This window comes from Triturus cristatus, chromosome 10, assembly GCF_964204655.1.
Source record: "Triturus cristatus chromosome 10, aTriCri1.1, whole genome shotgun sequence".
Taxonomy (NCBI): Eukaryota; Metazoa; Chordata; class Amphibia; order Caudata; family Salamandridae; genus Triturus; species Triturus cristatus.
Window position 1 is genome coordinate 1,191,175,886 of NC_140593.1, and position 17,747 is coordinate 1,191,193,632.

Consider the following 17,747-nt stretch of genomic DNA (forward strand, 5'->3'; position numbering starts at 1 on the left):
AGTAAACTAACTTAGATGCTCAATGCAATTGGGTCATAGATTAAATCCATGTGTAATCTGCTGGTCACAATTTGGAACCATCGTATAAAGTTTATTAGTTAATGTGCCTACTGCAGTGTACAGTATGCAGCCTGCATGTAAAAGGCTGGCAGTAAGAGAAGTGGGTTAATGTTTATCTTGTAGAGATCCTTGTGTAATATGTTGACACAAATTCCAATACTCTTGAAACTGCTCAGTGGGCAAAGGGCCCACTCCAAACAACTACAGGTAACCCTCAATGCATAAAATTCAAGGCAGTTTCAAATGAGATAACTACAGGTAACCCACAAAGCATACATTTCAAGCCCGGTTCCACTCCAAACAACTACGGGTAACTTGCAAGGCATACATTTCAATTCAGGGAATTTCTCAAGCTTTTACCTATCTAAGGTTGACATAATGGGTAGCACTGAGTGGGAAAGTAATTAACACACATTAGTAAGTGTCATAAATTATATTCCGTTAGTACTGAACAACATATAAATGCCATTTGTTATTGGGATTATACACAGAAAGCAAAAAAACACAGACAGCTACTTACATACTTTCAGAGTCAAACAGGTAAAACACTTGGTATATCACTTCACAATGCTATGTTAAAAATTCTTATAAAGTGCACGTACACCAATTGGTTTCATGGCGCTGCTCTAAGAGATGCCAGAGCCGTGTTGAATTACTCATATGCTTGTCTAAACAGCCAAGTCTTGAGGAGTTTCCTGAAACGCAAGAGGTCAGTGCAGGATCTAATTTCGGAGGGAAGGGAGTTCCAGTATCTGGGTGCCAGTACTGCGAACCTGCAGCCGCCCTGACGCTTCAGTTTGAAGGAGGGTATGCTGACAAAGACATAAACAGATATATAATAGTTTATTATTGTTAACCCGGATGGGCTGCTGTACCTTGAGACAAGGTGAGAAGTGTCATCCTGTGATGTATTTTACTTTTGACACCTGTTTCCCACCACGACTAAGCTCAGACAGAAGCAATCTTAGGTCTGATAGTTCTGGAACGGAGGTCGTGGGCAAGGAATTAAGGCTCCAATCCCCAAGGTCAATACTCTGCTGGCAGAACGCCACTAAACATGCTGAATGGGCTGAAGGTGTTTCTGCTGCTATATATTGGCAATACAACAGGACAAAATCAGAACCATTTGCCAGGGCCGAAATAAGGTCCAGGATAAAAACCAGATGCTGATAATGGGATCTGGGTAGTTCCATCTATAAATTAAAAAATTCCATGCACCACTAAAAGGTGATTGTAGGTGACTGGACGCTACAGCTTACAAAGGACTGGTTGCACAGGGGAAGCCGCAAGAGCTAAACTCACTATCATGGCTACCATTCATTTTGATAAATTATTTTCGAACTGGACAGAGAGATAACTGGATGGATAGCAAGTTCTCCAAGCTCACTTCCATTTTGATAAGCTAGAGACATTTGTCCATTAACCAATACAAAGAAATAGTACAAAGCAGCTCACACCTTAAGACTCAATACAGCTTTAGGGCCTTACTTGATTTTGGGAGAAGGGATACGCTGTTAAAACGTGACATATATTCTGATGGCCGTGTAAAGTGCCATATATTATAATCCACTTGTGATAAGGAAGACAGGACACTAGCCATATTTTTTATGAAGTTTACCATCCAGCAGGGATACCCTTGCCCCCACAAATATCTGATCATTGCATCCACTGCTTCAAGCGCCAACCTAAGAATCACGGTTACAGCGTACACAATCAATGTGTCAAATATTCGAAGGAAGCATTATGATCAATAAATAAGGGGGCCATGGCACTGTATCACACAAGGTATTTTACAATAATCTGATGTTAACAAGTCAACATGGTGTGAATACAAAAGGTGAAGGACATTCTTTCAACTGTGACACTGCATTTTAGAGCTTTGTATTGTGTATATTGGTCTTTACAGCTCTTTTTTAGCACTATAATTGCAGCATTAAAACAGGATTGATTTGGTTTTCTACGGAGTCGATAATCAAGGCCATACCGTTCTTATATTTTCTGAAGATAAGATTTGATAAAAAAATGTAATCCTTTTGGATAAGCCATATTAAGTGTGTGAGGATAAACTACCTAGTGCTAAAATCAAATAGAAAGATTTACTTTTGAAATTGTTTTTAAACCTATTTTTAAGTAAGGGAATAAAGTACTTTTTATGATATTTAGTCACTTGGCTTGGGTATATTTTTAGAGATGATGTCATCCCTGATAAACTGCACCATATAAAGCTTAATTGTGTGACCAGTGGGATTCTCTGATGGATGGTTCAGGCAGAAGGACTGGAGGGCCTCCAAAACTGAATCAAAATTCCAATTGCATGCAACAAGAAGTAAGTATGTAAGTACCACCACCAGCCTCGATGGAGCACAAAAACCTTTGCACTTAAAATGAAGAACAGGATAAGGGACCTGTACACAGTTTCTAGTTCCCTCTCATTATATCCTTTCAGGTCCAACCCCTTTCATCAACGAGCTTTCATGGTCACCTTTGGATACCTTGAAGAGTTAGTGGGAGCGCACAATCAGAACACAAGAGGGGCTGCATTGTCAATGGTTTGCCCCAAGAAGGCGGAATGACAATAACAATGTGGTATGGGCACATCCCTTTCTGAAAATACTGAAGAAGGAAAGCAACTGAAAGGAAATAAGGTTGAATTTGAAGCACAAATCTGATCAAGGTTAAGAATAAGGCCAACAGGGCCGGTGGGTGTGGATATGCCTCCTTCACAGTGTGAACTCTACAGTTAGGTGCGTGTTTGCACCTTTGAGCAATATTTAGTGCATTATTTATGATGACAAGAAAACCAAATAAAGATATTATTTAAAAAAAAATAATCAGCCCGACAGAAAACAACCAGAGCAAGCGCTCTCTAGCATCTAGGCCACAGGAGCACTTTACTATGCATCTTTGGGTCACACCAACATGATGTGCAGTCAGTTGGTCTCTCGGTGTAATCTTTCCTCTTATTTTTTTGAGTTTTCATTTTCTTGAACCTTTCTTTTCTAAAAACTCCCCCTTCTAAATGCTCCCCTATGTTTTTCTTAAACATGCAGCTTTAGGTCACTCACCACACTATTTGCAGCTCTCATGTGATAGCATTTGATACAACTGTTTCGTCTCACATGATTAGCCACTGGATGCATCCTACAGCAGTACAATTCAGACTGTTCAAAGCTTAAACCAGAGCAGTTATGGTGATATCCAGTTAATTTTACGCAACGTGAAGATCTCCAAGCATTAATATTTATATATATATATATATATATATATATATATATATATATATATATATATATATATATGATAAGTGTTGTGAATAACTACCAGAACGAGCAGTAAGTTGAACAGGCGTTTATTCAACGGATCCTTCAGCCTCTAACTGACGCTATCGCCAACATTCTATAACGAGCTTCAGCCCCAACATTCTAAGGTTGGGCTGATCCACTGGCGAGGGAAAGGAGGGGGGGGGGAAGGGAAAGGAACACAGGTACAGATTATAGCACATCTCCCTGCGGAGCAGAGAAACATATAAAACGGTTAGGTACCCATATAGCGTTATTCCAAAGTATACAGGCAGATGGGGTTTCTCCACATACATACATTGTCTACAGAACAAAAGTACAAATGAGTACACTATCCTCTAAAACTGCGGGTGGATAGAGAAATGCCCCACTTAACCCCCCACTTCCCAAAGCTAGGCAATCTCTAAACATGAGAAAGGGAACGGGAGGCAAGATGGCAGGATCAGGATCCCATTTTGTAGTCGGATTGCCAACTAGGGTGTTTTACGTACTCTAGCCACCTTGGATTCACCTCCACTGGGTGTTTCAAGACTACGATCATTCTCGTAAATTGGTTTGGAACCAGTAGTGCTAGGACAGCTAGCTATATTGTCCATACTCCACATGCCACCGTCTTCCAGCACTACTGAATTGTTGTTGACTCTAGTTATCCTTAGTGGTTTGGAAAATGAGGATATCTTGGATTTGGACAGGGACGGCCTCTTAACAACCACCCACTGGCCTTCTCTCCACTCTTTTCCTGAGGCTCCCCAACGACTGTCGTACCTGAGCTTGTACTCTTGTTGATGTTTCTTAGTTCTCTCCGACACCGCATCTCTGTCCACCCACACGGGAGTTCCACCATTTAGCCAGTTAGGAGTAAGCTGTGATCTGTACCTGTGTTCCTTTCCCTTCCCCCCCCCCCCTCCTTTCCCTCGCCAGTGGATCAGCCCAACCTTAGAATGTTGGGGCTGAAGCTCGTTATAGAATGTTGGCGATAGCGTCAGTTAGAGGCTGAAGGATCCGTTGAATAAACGCCTGTTCAACTTACTGCTCGTTCTGGTAGTTATTCACAACATTTATTTGGCGACGAGTGACTTACCGTGCTGGGGACGGTCCGGATCCTTCCCCCAGTGCCTTTCTGCCTCTCATCTGACTTTTGCTGGCGTTGATATCTTCGGGTTCAATTTCTGTAACCATTCCTGATGAGGATTTCCACGTAACTCCCGCTGATCCCTGGCTGCTGATCTACGCAAGGAGTTCCCGGCTGGTTCAGGTTGGAACTCTCGCCCTGCGCCTTGTCCAATGCGTGAAGGTGACTCCGTGCCGGTGAGTCTGTGACCGATGGTTGCTTCGCATTGCTGGTGGGGGTCTGCAAGCGCTATACTCTGCTCCCGGACATATCGAGCTGTGCTGCCGCTCATCCGGTGATATCGGTGGCCGCGTGAGTTGCGCAGAGGGTTGCGGCCTTGAAGGGGATCCTCGGGGATCAACTAGTGGGAACTCTCTTCATTATACTTTTCCTGCTGGTTGCACCCGGTCAGCTTTCTACGACGTTCGTTTCTCCTCACGAGTGGTGTGCTGCTTGTCGTAGCAATTCTGCCTGCTGATCTGCATCCTGTCAGCACTCCACGACGTGATTTCCTCTCAGAAGAGTGTTCCCGCCCCTTTTCCTCTGACTGAACTCCTCTGAGACCGTTCAGTATCAAGACACTGCTCTCCGTTTTCCCAGGAACTGCTCCACCTGCTGGGGACTAAAATATGGCACTCTAATCTGATTCCTTTCAGTTTCCAGCCTGTTCGTAATTTCGCTGACAGGCTCAGCTCATTAAGTTCTGTGCATTTAGTTCTGCGCCCCCCGGTACAGTGTCAGGCATTTTTGGGGTTACCTTACAACAAGCATTGTATGCCATTTATTCCCCGGAGATTCCTTATTTTTGGGTTGTTTCTCGCTCTTCACCTTCCTCTCCTTATCTAATTTTCTGTTCTCTTCTCCATTTTCCCCTTTTCCATTTTCCTCAACATGTCCGCATTTGCAATGTCCCAACCCCCGCCCTTTCTTGATGACAGTGGGGATCCTGTTATTCCTTGGAAAAAATGGGTAAACCTGTTTGAATCTTACCTCATTGCCATTGGGGGGGGATAGGTTTTCTGCAGTGCGGAAACAACATGTACTACTGCATAATCTGGGGAAGCAAGGGAGGGACATTTTTGATGACCTGCCTGATTCTATTGTTGAAAATGCCAATGTGGGAGCTGGGGGCGAGGGGGATGTCCAACATGATGTGTATCAGTTAACGTTATTGAAACTGGAAGCTCAATTTGGTGACAAAATTAACATTGTGTTAGAACGCCACAAATTTTTTTTGCGCATTCAAGGGAAAAATGAAAAAGTGATAAATTACATTGCAGTTCTAAGAGGTTTAGCCTCCACATGTGAGTTTAGTATGTTAACTGAGTCACTAATCAGAGATCAGCTAGTAAGGTGTACCTGTAACAAGAAGATCCAAGAAAGACTCCTTGCAGAAGCCCCTGATTTAAAACATGCTATTGATATTGCTAAGAGCATAGAGCATACTGCGTATTGTATGAATGAAATGAAGGAAGCCGTAGAGGGAAAACAAATGGTGGACAATAGTGTACACAAAATCTCCACTAAAGACCACAAATTCAAACCTTCACCTTCCAGTCCGGAAGTTACTGCATCAGGGAACAAACCTAAGTGTTACAGGTGCGGAAATCCCAACCATCTAGCCAACAGTGTAAGCTGTCCGGCAAGGGGTGTTGTATGCAGCAAATGCAAGAAAAGGGGACACTTCTCTAAAGTATGCCATAATGCTAAAAACAGCGTCACCCACATGATAGGTGGGGATCTGGATCCACAAACCCCTAATGAGGATATAGTATTCCAAGTATCAAACTTTAATGAATGCAACAGCAATACTTACCCCACGTGCGATATATTTTTGGACAATGTTAAGTATGAGGTCTACGCAGATTCCTGTTCCCCATATACACTCGTGAATGAGGCTACGTTTCTTGCCAATTCGGGGACAAGAGTGTATAATCTCTTACCTCCAGATGTTAAACCAGGGGGTTATAATCAAGATCCTATACCACTGGTTGGAATGCTACTCATGAACATCAACTTTAAGGATAGATCGACCGTGGGAAAAGTCTACATCACAAGGAATGGGTCCAACCTACTAGGGTGGAAACACCAAAAGGAGTTAGGAATCAAACTAGACCCCAACGCACCGGAGCCGGTATACTTGATCGACAGGGCCAGTATTGGGATGGAGATCTGCAATCGTTTCCCAGAGGTATTTACAGACAAACTTGGACTCCTAAAAGGCTTCCTTCACAAAATCAAACTTAAAGCCAATGCCAGACCTACCATCCACAAACCAAGGTCTATTCCACTGTTGACGAGGGAACCGCTCAAGAAGGAGTTGGACAGATTGGAAGAGTGCAAGGTCATAGAGAGGATTGAGAGCTCTGAGTGGTTGGCACCCATAGTCGTAGCAGCCAAAGGCGGAAACAAAGGGATCCGTTTATGTGTTGACCTTAGGGATTTGAACTCTAACATTTGGGTGGACCGACAACCCCTCCCCAACATTAATGAAATGCTGTCTGCCATCCACGGTGCTAAAGTCTTCACTGTCCTAGACCTATCCTCGGCTTACCACCAAGTCGCTCTCCACCCGGATTCCAAGCCCCTCACGTCTTTTATAACCCCGTTTGGAGCTTATCAGTTTTCAAGATTACCTTTCGGCCTGGCATCTGCAGCGGCTGTGTTTCAACGCGTCATGCAACATATACTGCAAGGTCTAGGAAAGGTTCTCTGTTTCCAGGATGACATCCTGATTCACGGTTCATCAGCTGAAGAACACAATATGACTCTGGAAGCAGTGTTGACCAGACTTAGTAAAGCAGGTTTCACCACTCAGAAAGACAAATGTAAAATCGGGGTGGAATCTGTTGTTTATCTCGGTCACACTATATCAAGTGAGGGGGTCAAACCCAAATCCAGTCTGGTGGACTCTGTTAAACTAGCTCCTGCACCCACCAACAAGGATGAGCTCAAATCGTTCCTGGGGCTGACGGAATACATGTCCAAATTCGTCAAAAACTTTGCGGATCAGGTGTGTCCCCTCAGAGAGTTGTTAAAGAAGGGGTCGGAGTTTGCGTGGAAACAAGAGCACCAGTCAGCTTTCCAACTCGTCAAGGAGGCCATTGTTAATGCACCTATCTTAAGCGCTTTCGACCCCAATGCAAAAACCATCCTTACTACTGACGCCAGCGCAAAGGGCTTGGGAGCCTCACTTATGCAGAAGATGGAGGGTCAAGAAACTGTGATTGCCTTCGCTTCGAGAACTTTGAAAGATGCCGAGCTGAACTACTCGACGATAGAAAAAGAAGCTTTGGCGTGCTACTGGGCAATAAACCACTTTAAGTATTTCTTGTGGGGCATCCCGTTCGTGCTGAGAACGGACCACAAACCGTTAATACCATTATTCTCCACTAAACGCCTGGAAAATACCACACCTCGTATTTCTAAATGGGTGCTGAGTCTGCAAGGGTTCAACTACACCATGATTCATGTCCCAGGAAGTGAGAATTGGGTAGCGGACTGTCTGTCCAGACTACCAATGGCGGATGAGAACCCGATGCACAACCCACCGGAGGAGACGATTCTTTTGGTTGAAATTCCGGCCATCAATCGTGAGGAGTGGGAGAAATCCATAAGTGATGATGGGGATTTAGCAACATTAAGGAATGTGATTCGCAGTGGTTGGCCTGTTAACAAGCAGGAGGTGCCAGAGTCCATTCGGCTTTTTTGGCCTGTGCAAGACGAATTATCCATCGTTGAGAACCATATTTGTAGAGGAAGTAAGATCATTCCTCCGAAAAACATGTACGAAAGGATAATACAGATTGCCCATGAGGGCCACCCAGGGAGGAACATGACGAAAAGCAAAATCAGGCAACACTATTGGTTTCCCGGGATGGATTCGCGTGTCGAGGAACAAGTAAAGAATTGTGCAGCCTGCGGCTCCTGCGACAAAACCAAAGTTGTCCGCAAGGCACCGCTATTCCCGGTAGAGGTCCCCACCGTACCTTGGGAAAAGCTGGGATTGGACATAATTGGTCCCTTAAACCTACTAAACCAATCTAATAGATTCATGTTTGTTCTGATAGACTATCACTCCCATTGGATTGTAACAAGAATGGTATCTTCCATCACCACCGCGTCGCTATTGAGCTTCTTGAGAGACACCTTTTCTAAAGAAGGTATTCCAGGGGTTATAATAACGGACAATGGTGTTCAATTCGCTTCTGAGGAAATGAAGCAGTTTATGTCCACGCTGTCCATCACACATCTCAAATCCCCACTGTATTGTCCCAAAGCCAATGGTCTGGTGGAAAGGGCGAACAGGATGATAAAGGACACCATCCAGCTCGCATTGAACTCTCAGGTTCCGGTGGAAGACGCCATAAGGAAAATGCTGTGGTCATATCATACATCGCCCAATGCTGTCTCTGGGGTGTCACCATTTGTTTCTCTCAAAGGCAGGAACCCGGGTTCCAAGCTTACTCCTAACTGGCTAAATGGTGGAACTCCCGTGTGGGTGGACAGAGATGCGGTGTCGGAGAGAACTAAGAAACATCAACAAGAGTACAAGCTCAGGTACGACAGTCGTTGGGGAGCCTCAGGAAAAGAGTGGAGAGAAGGCCAGTGGGTGGTTGTTAAGAGGCCGTCCCTGTCCAAATCCAAGATATCCTCATTTTCCAAACCACTAAGGATAACTAGAGTCAACAACAATTCAGTAGTGCTGGAAGACGGTGGCATGTGGAGTATGGACAATATAGCTAGCTGTCCTAGCACTACTGGTTCCAAACCAATTTACGAGAATGATCGTAGTCTTGAAACACCCAGTGGAGGTGAATCCAAGGTGGCTAGAGTACGTAAACCCCCTAGTTGGCAATCCGACTACAAAATGGGATCCTGATCCTGCCATCTTGCCTCCCGTTCCCTTTCTCATGTTTAGAGATTGCCTAGCTTTGGGAAGTGGGGGGTTAAGTGGGGCATTTCTCTATCCACCCGCAGTTTTAGAGGATAGTGTACTCATTTGTACTTTTGTTCTGCAGACAATGTATGTATGTGGAGAAACCCCATCTGCCTGTATACTTTGGAATAACGCTATATGGGTACCTAACCGTTTTATATTTTTCTCTGCTCCGCAGGGAGATGTGCTATAATCTGTACCTGTGTTCCTTTCCCTTCCCCCCCCCCCCCTCCTTTCCCTCGCCAGTGGATCAGCCCAACCTTAGAATGTTGGGGCTGAAGCTCGTTATAGAATGTTGGCGATAGCGTCAGTTAGAGGCTGAAGGATCCGTTGAATAAACGCCTGTTCAACTTACTGCTCGTTCTGGTAGTTATTCACAACACTTATCATATATATATATATATATATATATATATATATATATATGATAAGAAAGCAGTTCTTTGATATCTAACTTAGAGAAAAGAAGCAGGTGATGCGGTTATGTCGCACTTTAAAGATTGTTGCCTTTTCTAAATTCAAAACATTATTACAGACGGAAGGTAGTTAGTAACTTTCGGCTTTCCCCAATGACAATAAATAGCAACGTTTCTACATGGTATTACACAGCTTTCCAGGACATATTACAAGCTATCAATGCCACCTTACTCCTAAATGCACAGTCCGTAGGTCGACTCGCAAATCAAAACCCCTAGCCAGAGGGTAAATATTGCACAGGCTACCCTGTTACCAAACAATTAAGTACTTAAAGCCTTTCCGGAGAACAAAAAACGAGGTTGTATTACTCAATATGGCCACACTGAGAGCGATGGAGAAGGGATTACCAAACATGGAATGGTTCCATGACACCATCACCACATTTAGGCTACAATATTTAGAATTAACCCAGACAAAGAAAAACTTCAAACCTGGGGACAAGCTATACTGGAAGGTGTCAGGTACTCCTATGGAATGGTTCAATGGCGGCCAATAATTATGTGGGTCAATTTGAAAAATCTATCCTGTAGTCACTTAATAACCTATACAGATCGAATATTTCAAAATGGTGACAAATTATACATGAAGTGACCTGCAAATGGCAAGGCAGACATTATTATTGAGTTCCTGAAATGGCTCAATACACAAGATTTAACATTTTTGTCACATGGTCAGTCAGTAAGGATAGACTTAGACATTGTGGCACAGCTGGGCAGTCTAAAAAACACTACATTACAAAGAAATAGACAAGAACAGTGGTTCTATGAATCTTTCCACACACAAGCTCTCAGATAATTTACTAGTTAGACAATTCTTTAGATTTACACGTCACCACAGAGTTTGTTTAACAATCTCACACTTCATTACAGAATATCACCAAGACAGGGGTTTTATGCCTGGCCATCTCTTAGCCTTCAACCGTGCTTCTTATATGAAAGATAGTCTGAGGCACACCAGACCTAAAATGAGATGCGAAAATCAGACTTTTCAGTGGGACCTTCCATGGGTTAGAACGAAGCTACTACTCCTGTGGGAACTGTAGTATGCACGCAAATACAGAAAATGGTACCCTCTGAAATGTAGCCACTTGGGAACAGAGATGACAAACTAACTGCAAATTCACACGTCATGTTTTTCCTTATTTGCCCGTGCCAAACGATAGATATAGGTTTAATAATACAGAGAGCAAAAGCTAGAAATCATCAATATGTAAATAGAAAAGAAAGGCTACTAACTCGTGGCCCATTTCAAAGAGTACAAAATCATGGTCCCGTGGATTTTATGTGGACAATCAGAGCAGGTGCTGCACTTGAGGATATGTTTGAATGGACCATTCTATTAAAGAGACAGTCCTGGATATCTTCCTAAGAAGCAGAGTTTGGAGGCTCTCAAGAGAACATTGACTGGATTGTGATTACACAAATAGAGGGAACTAATCCCTTTGAAAAAATAAAGGACATGAAATGTCTGTTACTTATTAAAAGCAGGTGCATTGGAGGCTGACCAGACGTTTCAGTAACAAAGACAATCATGTCGGGGGCTCTACCATGTTAGAGGGTGCACGTACCCCCTTCATTGGAATTATCAGCAAGGAGAATGTCACGGACCTCATTTAACCTTGCACAACCCCACCAAAACGTTGTCTTCAATACATGAGACAAAATACCTGTCTACAAGCTTAGCAATACCCAATACGCCCAACAACTTATTCACCATCATCCAAAACCACTGAATTCCATATGACTTTGCAAAACAATCTACTTTCTACTATGCATTATCAACTTCCATAGTCAAAGTCAACAAAAACAAAATCACAGCTAACAAAATAAGAAACATGCAAAAGAGAAATTGTAAAAACAAATAATAATAAATAACCACTGATCACTGCCTTCTATCACATCAATAGCTCTCTACCACCAAGTACATCTCAGGCCTTTATAATACCATATCGCCCTATGTCGCACTAATGGCAGGGCTCCTGAAAGAATGCAGTGAGTTCTTGAATACGTCCTTAAAACACCTAACAAGGCTGTACGTCAAGACAAGTACAGCTTTAGACACCTTAAAACAAGTCACCAACACACATGTACTCATAAGGCATGTGATATATGTGTGCTAATACTTTGAGGCACAGCATTGTTGAATTTTTTTTTTCCCATTCATGTCAAAGGTGAAGTAAGAGAAGCTAATTTATAACACAACCGACCACTACCAGAAACTACTAGGCCTGGCACCAGCCACCCCCATCTCCGGTAAAATACTTCCCGACTTCTGCAAGGAACAAATAACAGACATAATCTCCCTCGAGATCTAATCTCCTACAAGATCAAGATACTGTCCTAAAAGCACCAAAAATGCTCATGGACTTGGGCATGACCTTTTTTTTTTTTTTAGCAGTTTTCACTATGCCAACCAAATGGGTGTCAGAGTATGGGACAGTAATAGTTTGTCTGATAAGATAAATTACACAACAGTAGAATGAAAAAAGTGGAAGATTTATAAAACTAAACCAGGCATAGGACATCAATGGGTGCATTGGCACATGACAAAAGTAAAACAAATGAGAAAATGAAGGGTAAGTGTATAGAGGAATGGTGATGGCACAAAAAGCATAAGTCAAAACGTCAGAGTGAGATGGTGGAGTATACAAGAGCAAATTACAGACAATGGTAAGAATGGATTACCTACTGTATGGAAGCAACTTATCTAAGAAGCATGAAGATATATAGCTTAAGACAGACGAAGGCTAAGTGTTGCAACTGTGCATAAAGATGAGAGTACATAACAGATGTGCAAATATGAGCTATTTACAGTGAGATAACGAATACATGTGTTAAAGTCTTCAATTGGTGACAGTAGTACTCCAAAACATAGGGGCATTTAATGAGAAAGTATGTTAAGGTCCTTTTGAAGCATGATATTTTGAGATGGAGTGCAAATGTATTTCTTAGGGTCCTACTTTGACAGAACAGCTGCAGCTTTGGTGTGGGATAAATGGGTTACTACATAAGGCCTTATAAGCACGATAAGTAGTCTTGTATATAGGACAATCTTCGTGATTAGGCCACTTTTATAGTATCACTGGAATATCCAACACCTCCCCTCACTGGTTCATGTTATTCTTCTTTGGTCACTGAACAACTTATGTCATACATACAAGGATTCCACAATTGCCAGTAACATACCCATGTTCGAGTTACCATCCACTTAGAGGTAAAATACCAACACTGAAAAGAGTGTTTTTTTAAAGCAACTCTTTCTCCCAAATGGGAAGCACATAGATGAAATTCAGTAGACAGAAATGTACTCTACAAGAATTTTTATTCATGCAAATCTCGGACCCACAAATGCATACTAATAGAAGGAAATGCAGTCAATTCACATATTGTATCAATAAACACAACACTGAAAGAGGCTGCATGAGCATGGCCAACACTTAACACTCCTGGCCAACGGATACTATATATAAGAAGGCTAGAATTAATGACTACTCCTTAGCATAATATGATCTAGATCAGGGCGTCCCAAACTTTTTAGAAAAAGAAACTTTCACGACCCAAAACGCTTTGAGTGGACATGAGGCAGGCGATTTTTGAATGTAACTAAAGCATTCTATCTAAACCCCTTAGCATTCCTATTTCAAACCACTCTCCTACAGAGTACCACAGGGCTCATACCTAGCCTCACGCTTTCCAGTTTTTCCGTCTTCTTGCCTTGCTCACTCACGCCTTTGCACTCACATGTTCGTGCTGTATTGACGACACACAGATACTGGTTTCTCTTTATGATAATTCCGCCAGCTTTATCTCTACCTTTCAAAGTTGTTTACTCACAGTAATTGATTGCACTAGAAAAAAATAACCCAAAAACTCAATACTGACGAGACAGAGTCCATTTGTTTTAGGACGACATTTCCGTCACCCGAATGTAATCATTCTTTGACCTATTCAACTAGGCTCTTTTTCAGATCTGCTTCTCCATGCCCAGAATTTAACGTTCTTGTTGGTTCAAAATCTCTTTCTCTGCTCACATCAATGAATCCTCTACTTCCTAATTTTTACCTTTTTTAAACTCTACAGAAAATCCGTACCGAGTACCGCTTTTAATGGTCCAAGCTACCATTCTAAGCCACTCGGACTGCTGCAATGCTTTGGTTCTAGCCCTCCTCTTACATTCGTGGGTATCTTCAGCGTTTACAGAATGCAGCAGTATGCCTCGCACTGGGTTGTCCCATCTGCCTAGATTCTTTGGAGGTTCTCAAAACTTTGTACTAGGTTCCAATACCACAGCGGAAGAGCTTTAAATCTCTCTTCATGGCACTCTGAGCTTTTCGTGGCTTTGGACATTGATATCTTCAGCTCACATTTTTCAGCTATCATAGTACTTCCTCTTAAGGGTCTGGTGCTGCCAGACACTTAGGCCCCGATTCCGAGTTTGTCGGAAACCTTGTGCTTTTTCTTGCATTAGATAAATAGCAATACCCTGGACCACAGTAAATAGCACCTAATATGAGTTTCTGGGGAGTAACGTGAATTTTGGTGCCTGTTGCACCAAAATCCATGTGGTATGGTATATTCTGTACATTTTTTCCCTATTAATTTGGGCAGGTTTAACATGCCAAAATTGAATGAATGGTGAGGTATGTAATGCACCCGATAAATTACACTCAACTCTTAATTCCGACCCCGGTGCAAACATGGGTTTAAGTTGGAGTAAAAAAGTACTGACCCCAGTGGCGTAACGAAAGTTGAGGGGGCCCCCCTGCCACGTACACGGAGGGGCCCCCACTCCGGATCTAATCCGAGCTCTTGGGCCAGAGTATTGTGCTGTGGGGGCCCCCCTGCAGCTCGGGGCCCCCCCGCACCGCGGGGGCTGCGGGGGCCTGTGTTACGCCCCTGACTGACCCACTTCTTATCAGGGCCTTATTGGTGCCTAGATTCTGCCATTATCATACCAAAGGCTGTGCTTTTTCAACTTCTGCAGTCAATCTCTTGAACTCCCTGCCCACATCCAGGCCAGCACCCAACCAACTGTGAACTTTGCATAAAGCACTAAAAACAATGACAATGCTATTAGTGAACTAAGAGCAGGGCTTTAAGTGGGCCTGGTCTCACCGGGTCTGAGCACCGGCAGTTTTTTAAAGGAGGCCTCGAAAGGGGTCTCTATCGGGCTCTGTTTTGTGCCCTGGCTACAGGTGGTCCTTTTATTCCCCCGACTGCAGTGACTGCAGCACACCTCACTGCTCACTTCTCACACTGCTCACTAGTGGAGGTTACGCCATGACGTCATACCAGGTAGGCATTGTAGGGGAAGGGAAATCCTTTAAAGAGAGTAATTTTCTCTCAGGATTTTATTTCTCTTTTTGAAACTCAGGAGCAGCAACATTGTTGTGGTCACCAGGGCTTTAAGTGGAAGCTTTTTCAATATTATATACAAGCCATAGTTGCTGCTTATTTATCTTATACAACTAACAACCATTAACAAAGCCAATAGTCCTGACTTGTAGGTATGATGTTACTTGTTGTATCATATCTGGATGCAATGACAGAAACAGCAAAATACAAGTTGGGCGGCACACAATGCTAACCACAGATTTTTAGCTTCTGTGTTTTAAGCCACGCCCTTAATTATATTGACCACGCCTCTTTGAGAGATCCCCCAGTTTTTTTCATCCCACTTAAAGCCCTAAGAGGCAAGTCAGCGGTCATGTGTGCCCTATGTGTGGGTTAGATTTTTATTATACATGGAGCAAAAGTTAAGCCTATTAAATCAAACAAAAGTTTTTGTGTATGGCAGACATTTTGAACTCACATTTAAAGGTGCTCTCGTATGTGACAATGAGAAGAAATGTGACTGCAATTAAATATTTATTTAGGATCACACATTTTGAGATGGGTTTGTAGGTCAAATGCATGACAGGTAGGTGGGATAGATTATTCAAGTCACTGGAATGGCAGGTCTGGTAAAATAATTCTAGGCTTGGTGTTGCAGGGTCAGCAGGGTTCAGAGGGTAATGTGGGAACTCTGGGGGAAGAAGGTAGCAGCAACGCAGGGTGCAGAAAGTGACCTATGAAAGGGACTGGGCAAAGGTCCCACAGGTGCCTATAGTGCTTTCTGCAGGGGACCTGGAGTGCAAGGGTTCTGCAGGTGCATCACAGAGCTCAAAGAATAAGTGATTAATGAGGGAGCTCTGGGCGAAGAGGGTAGCAGTGCACTAGGGTGCAGAGGGTTCAGGTAAAGTCACGCAGGTGCCTCAGGGGCTCCCTACGGGAGAGGGAATCTGGATGCGAGGGGTTCTGGGAGGAAGAGCAGCAGGATTCGGAGGGTGATATTAAGGATTTCGGTTGCAGAGGTCTGCAGGAGGGTGGCACAGCTGTAAGATTCAAAGGGTGATATGGAAGCTTTGCGGTGCAGAGGGTCTGCAGGAGGGTGAAACAGCTGCAAGATTCTGACGTGATATGGAAACTTTGGGGTGCAGAGGGTCTGCAGGAGGTTGGCACAGCTGTAAGATTCAAAGGGTAATATGGAAGCGTTGCGGTGCAGAGGGTCTGCAGGAGGTTGGCACAGCTGTAAGATTCAAAGGGTAATATGAGATTCAAAGGGTAATATGGAAGCTTTGCGGTGCAGAGGGTCTGCAGGAGGTTGGCACAGCTGCACAATTCTGAGGTGATATGCAAGGGTTGGGGTGCAGAGGGTCTGCAACAGGTTGGCACAGCTGCAAGATTCTGAGGTGATATGGAAACTTTGGGGTGCAGAGGGTCTGCAGGAGGTTGGCACAGCTGCACGATTCTGAGCTGATATGGAAACTTTGGGGTGCAGGAGGGTGGCATCGCTGCAGGATTCTGAGGGCGATATAGAATCTTTGGGGGGGGGAGCTGTTCACAGAGATGGATGGTGAAGGGGGGGGGGGGGCTTACAAGGGTCCAGGAAAGGCTTCCTCCCCCCCGGTGCCGAGCTGCTCTCCCTGGGCTCTCACCTGTCACAGCTACGCCGCCTCCTCTGCTTCCTGTGCGGCGCCGGTTGGTGACGTCACAACAATCCCAAAGCTCCAGCGCGCTACGCCTTGCTGGACTCCGCCCCTCCCGATAGCCCCGCCCCGAAGTTATGACGTACGACGTGGACTGTGGCGCGCGAGAAGGGGATGCATAAATTGGTGTCCAGCTCGAGGCAGCACTGCACAGCTGCACGGTGCATGGGATGCGGAGAAAGAAAAGGGGAAAAGTAAAGGGTGTTAGAAGGGGACAATGAGAAAGGGGTATTAAAGAGTAAAAGGGAGAAAAGGCAATGGCAGCAAACTGAAAATAAGAAAACTTAATGAAGCAGACTGCATGAAAATGACTGACCTACTGGAGGGGGCAGAAAAGAGGAGAAGCCACATACATGCCAACATTTTTTCACACTCATACCTCCAGGGAGCATGTGCCACTCGACTGACTCCACAACTGGCAGACTCTCAAACGTATCTGCAATGAGGAAGTCATTTCAGCTGTTGCCGGCCTGGAACTCCTGAAGTCCCCTGCCTGGATTGCATCTCCTCACTGTTTTATAAAAACCTTTTGCTAGTCCTTGGCCCCGATCCTTACGGAATTGTTTAAATCCTTTCCCGACACATGCACTGTAGGAAGGTGGATATCTGACTATGGTTACCCCCAACTTTTTGCCTAGTGTCTAGCTGGTTTTTCGACTTAGTTGGCCTGAGATCCTGCCATTCAGGGTCTCAGGCTGTCTGCTCTCTCTTTAAAATGGACTCCATGTACCCTAGGTACATAACCAATTGGTAAGGATCACCTTATTGGACCCTGTACAGTGTACCCTAGGTACCCAGGGCATAGGTGTACCCTAGGCCTCCCAGGGGCTGCAG

General features: G+C 44.0%; 1 protein-coding gene across 1 annotated transcript in view; it reads right to left on the reverse strand.

Moving 5' to 3' along the window:
- HDAC6 (histone deacetylase 6) overlaps positions 1–16,922 on the reverse strand; it is a 219,371-nt gene extending 202,449 nt beyond the window's left edge. Inside the window, exon 1 of the mRNA XM_085629603.1 lies at positions 16,863–16,922. The gene's annotated coding sequence lies outside the window, so the exon portion shown is untranslated. The remainder of the gene's footprint in view (positions 1–16,862) is intronic.
- Positions 16,923–17,747: the final 825 nt, after the last annotated feature.